This window comes from Nicotiana sylvestris, chromosome 7 (genome assembly GCF_000393655.2).
Source record: "Nicotiana sylvestris chromosome 7, ASM39365v2, whole genome shotgun sequence".
NCBI classification, from domain to species: domain Eukaryota; kingdom Viridiplantae; phylum Streptophyta; class Magnoliopsida; order Solanales; family Solanaceae; genus Nicotiana; species Nicotiana sylvestris.
In genome coordinates, this window is record NC_091063.1 from 98015469 (window position 1) to 98020980 (window position 5512).

The following is a 5512-nucleotide window of genomic DNA, read 5'->3' on the forward strand; positions in this document are numbered from 1 at the left end:
TTAAAATAAACGAGACGAGCCTCGCCAAATAAAACGCACAAGCCGCGGGGCCCTCATAAATGCATATATATATTAAAAATACTTAGAATTCGGGATGGGCTGTCTAGCAAATTTCACGGCCTTCCCCAAAATAATAATACGCTAGTCACTTTTAGGCGCGCTTTTAATAATTTACTTTCTTAAACTCGGGTGTGCATTTCATGCGACCCAAATCCAAATCCCAAAACGTCGAGTCAAATGTGTTCAGGATTGCGCGTGCATTTCATGTGACGTGATCCAAAAACATGTTTTAAACGACGTTCAATTTTCTTTAATAATTTTTATAAAAGCCGTTTTAAAAATTTAAAATTTGCACATAGGTTCAAAAATGTATTAAAATCAGATAATTAAGCCGAACATAACAGTTGAGCGACTGTGATAGAACCACAAAACTCGGGAATGCCTAACACCTTCTCCCGGGTTAACAGAATTCCTTATCCGGATTTCTGGTTTGCGGACTGTTAAACAGAGTCATTATTTTCCTCGGTTCGGGATTAAACTGGTGACTTGGGACACCATAAAAATCCCAAGTGGCGACTCTGAATTTCTTAATAATAAATCTCATTTTCGATTGTCCTTAAATTGGAAAAACTCCTTATATGCCCCTGCGGGCGCGGGACAAAAGGAGGTGTGACAGTATTGACCAATCGAGGATCGAGGAAACACTTACACCCGGGCTCGGTATTCGTACCAATCGGTAGAGTCATGCATTCAGATTCTTTACAAACGCAAATAAAGGGAAATATAGCATAAATCAAAGACAAATTGAATAAACATCTTTGTATTCATAAACACATGATTACAAAATCCCATGAAGGGTCCTTACACATGATTACAAAAGCCTACGAAGGGTCCTTACACAGAAATAGAGAAGCAAAAGAAAAAAGAAAAAATGTATATAACAGCTACGAGCCTAATCCGTTTTCTAGGGTACATCCTTGGAGCAGTGTCTTCGAGAACTGTTCCCTATGGGCCTCCTTTCGATCTTTCAAAAGGTATCTTCAAGATTAAAGAAGAAGCAGAAAACAATGACGAAGAATAAGAAAAAGATGAAGAAGAAGCAGTAAAAGATGAAGAAGTGGCTGGGTGAAAAATCTAGCGAGTATGGGTCTCGCCAGCACTACTATTGTGAAGCCACTTCTTGAGATGTTGCACCAGTGCGGGATGCAACAGTTAGTAAATGGCACCACCTCACTCCACGGAAAGCAAAAGGAGCGAGGCGTCGCACCGGGTAATTAGGGAAGATGAGTAGAAGTTCGTGGTCTATATATCCTTTATTGCCAAGGTAATTTGAGAGATTTCTCTCTCGTTACCTCGGGCCAACAACAACAACAACAAATCAGTATAATCTCGCTCGGGAAGGGAAAGCTCTGGAAAGAGGCCATGGCGCAACTGATGAGGACACTGCCATGAAACCTTAAGGCCATGGGCCTCAAACATAGGAAATAACAATAGATGAAGATGAAGAGAAGAAAGGGGTAAAGGGCTGATTGAAGAACATTTGACTGAGGTTTTGATTCAAGAAGGCTTCCATTTATAGGAAGGGTGGTAGCGTAACCGACACTGCAATCAGTGTCTTTGAAGAACGTACCGGCAGGCGCAATCAATACGTTTTGTGGAACTGGACCGGCGGCAATATTATCACTTTGGAGAATATGAATTGGTGGTACATCAAACGATTATGGAAAGGTACATTCAATGGTTCTGGAAAGATGAATCGACAGGACGCCTCAGTTATCACAAAGGCTTATGTCATGAGTATAACATCATCGTGGCAAGGTCGAGGAGATGGATATCGAAGTCGTTTCTTATCGTTTCACTCTAAGAAACGCGGGGACTATCTGTACATGATAAAATCGGAGGGTCTTATTTTCGGTCATACGACGCTTCGTAAGCACGTTTCCAAAAGCTCGAGGATATGGTCGAGATTCACACCCGAGGGGCTACCGACGTCTAACCTCGGGGCAATGCAGATCGATAATTATGGTGAAAGAGTGGGAAGTTCCCAAGGCAAATGACTAAAAGCTGACCTAGGCTATTTGGCTAGCTCAAGCCCGTACCGTGGCATTAATTAGCTGTATCAACCATGTATCTTGGTAATAAATGTATTTGTACTATGTTGGGATTCTCCCTCATATATAAATGGGATCCTTGTCATTTTGTAAAGGACCTGATGCTCAATATTGAATACACAAGAACATTCTCTCTGCTCTCTAACATATTCTCTTGATCTCATTACTTGCATTTATTGCTTATATTCATTGTGTTCTATTTATTGTTCTTCATTTATTGCTCCTTACTGATCATAAAAGGCTTCCATTAAAGCTATCGTAACTGTTAAACCCCCCTCGATTGCTCCTAGCCAAGCATCCGACTCGACCTCGAGGCCCGTATAAGCCAGCTCGAGGCCCCGATTTTTGGCCCTCTGGTTTGGTCATTATACTATCTACAAGCTCTTATCTCGTTTCCTAATCTCTCATGTAGCATTCATTGCCTAAACAACTAACGTAAAAATAGATCACATATTTTTAGAACCGCACAATTAAATTTAATTGTAATTACCATTTTCAAGGTAAACATATATATTGACTAATTTAAATTTAAATCGTTGAGTCATGCTCACTATAAACTGTTTATTTGGCTAGTAGGTACCCCTATTAAAAATCCACAGTCCTAAAAAGTGGCATACCCTAACACTCAGTCTCGCATCATATTCTTTTTTGGCCATCAACATGTGGAGTGGCGAAGTCATATGGTCATAGGGGTGCTTAATTGACCACCATTCGTCGAAAAATTATACTGTATATATAGGTAAAATATTATGTGTTAAAGGTGGTATATAACACATATTAAACACTCTTTGTCGAATATTTTTTCACTTTTTTTCAAATTTAAATATCCTTGAAAAAATTCCTAGTTTTGCCACGGAACATGTGGCTAGATAGCTTAGGGATGTACCCGTTTTTGAGGATTATGAGTCAGCCAAGAATTGTATTTCAGCAAAATGTCGTTGTCGTAAGAAGTAAGAACTGCCAAACTATAACAAACCAAATAAAAAGGTGGGCCTTTGAAATCCTATTGCTACTTTGCAAATTGCCACTTTTCCTGCAAATTGATTTTGCTCTCATCCAATCCTCCTCAGCACCTCGAGAAATTAGTGGCCTCAAAATCACAATGATTTAGCTCAACTGTTTCACATTCTTTTTCCGTTTAATATGACTTTATTCTCTTTTTTACTCACATGCTATCCGGAATTTATTAGTTTGATTAATCCTAGATCGCGTTAAGTAAATTCACTTAGGAAATTAACCGCTTCCTAACAAAAGTTCTCTATTTTTTTTATTCAAACTAAAACCTTTTGTTCATGGTAGAAGAACTTAAATCATCTCGTGATACTCCTTGATGGTCCATTTGATATGTGATATGATGTATTATTTTCTTCAAGATAAATATTTTAACTGGCAAAATTATTTAATAAATAATTTCAAGTTCTTGATTGAGTCTTGAGGAAAGTAACATATATTAATTGTACATTGTAGATGAACACGAGGATAGTGCTTTGACGATAATATAACCACTCAAAGTAACCAATTATACTCTCAAAAGAATTGACATAAAATAGGTAAAATAGTTATAAGTGAAATAACTGCCACCATTACTAGCATATGTCATTTCCCTCGCTTGGTACAATAACAATTTAAAAAACAACCAACGTAGTAAAAATTAATTAATCAAGGAAAATATTTCATAAGGAAATTGTTTCCATTAAAAAGAGAACAATTAAATTTGTACGTGATTTATAAACACATGAATTAAATTAATCCGATTAATAAGATAACTAAGAATAAAAGAAACAAAATAAAGATACTTAAAAAAGAATAAGTTTGGACTTCAGGCTGGTCCCACCGGAACTAAGAACAATTAGAAAATCTTAATAGCAACTGTATAAAGCTTTGACAAAATGAGAGAAGAATATCAGCCTTTGAGAACATTTCGAATATGGAACAAAATATAGGATACAAAGTAAGTATGATGTTTTGCTATATGATTTCTGACGAACGCAAAACACTAACACAAAATTACTGCTAGCTAATCAAAGATAGTATATTTAAATTATCGTCTCCATAGGGATTGGATTTAAATAGTGTTCGAATAATTTTTAGTTAAATACTATCCAGGAAAATTAACACTTGATTGAATGATTATCAACTACGATTAACTACTAAAAAATTAAGCAATTATCAACTGATCACAAAAGACAAGAGTTGAGCAACACAGAAATATCAATGAGAGAAATAAGGGTAGTTGATTAGACAGGAGCAAGATCATTGACTCGGGATCCAATTCTTGAAGTAATTCACTCTATATAATACTGTTGATTCTCACGAATTCACTAGATGATTAGATTACACTTGGAGTTAAGGTTCCTCTTTCGACTAAACATTAATTTCAGTAATTAATCCAATTGAAGCACGGTGAACAATTGCAACGAATAAAATGATGGTTTTAGGCTAAAGGAAAACTTCTCACGAATATTTCCCTATTTTTTAGTTCGATTAATAATTCAAGAGGCTCTTTCAATTACCTAGTTGAATCACGAATTTAAACTAGAGCATAAGATGTAAAAAAATTCAATATAAAGCTCCTCTTCTGATTAAGCAAAATAATAAACTACTTCGCAATACGATTAAAGCTCTATCAATTAATTCAAGCAATTATCAAGAATCGAATCCCTAGTCAAATTATCAGTACAACATATTTGTCAACACCGTAAGGGAAATTACTCTATACAAATAGAAAAATTCATCTCAATAAGGTTTAAAATCATAGAAACCATCAATGCCAATGATTCGATACAAAATCCCGTATTACACTGATTGTTGGTTGAAATCTTGTGTCTTCTTGCCTTAGTTGCTTCTCAAATCCTTCGTAGGGCAAAAGACCCTTTACAAATGTATTTTTGTGTATTCATACCGTATAAAAGTAGGTCCGAACGAAACTACCATTTCCAAGCCAAAATAGAAAAATACTCTAGGGAAAATGCACATGCGCGCCACATCACGCGTCCCACCATGCGGCGCACTTGTGGTGATTATCAGAGAGCAGGTTTTTTGTCACCAGGCACCTTTATACAGCTACGCCTCACTGCGCGGTAGGGTTTCTTTCTCAGAGTAATTTTGTTTTCTATTTTTTGACATCCAGACTTAGTCCTCGACCCCCGAACGCGATCTCGATTTAATTCCTTGGGCTTTTACTCAGACTTCAAAGCTCCAATTTCTTCAATTCAGCTCCAAATTAACTTTTTAACTCGGAATCACTTCCTACAAGTCATAAAATAAGTAATAAGTGCAATTCATTATCATTTAAGCTCAAACACACGTAAAGTGCATTAACTAGAGTGCAAAATACGGGGTCTAGCCTAGCATAAATTTTCTCCCTCTTACAATAGAGTGAAAGCCTCTATTTATAGTAG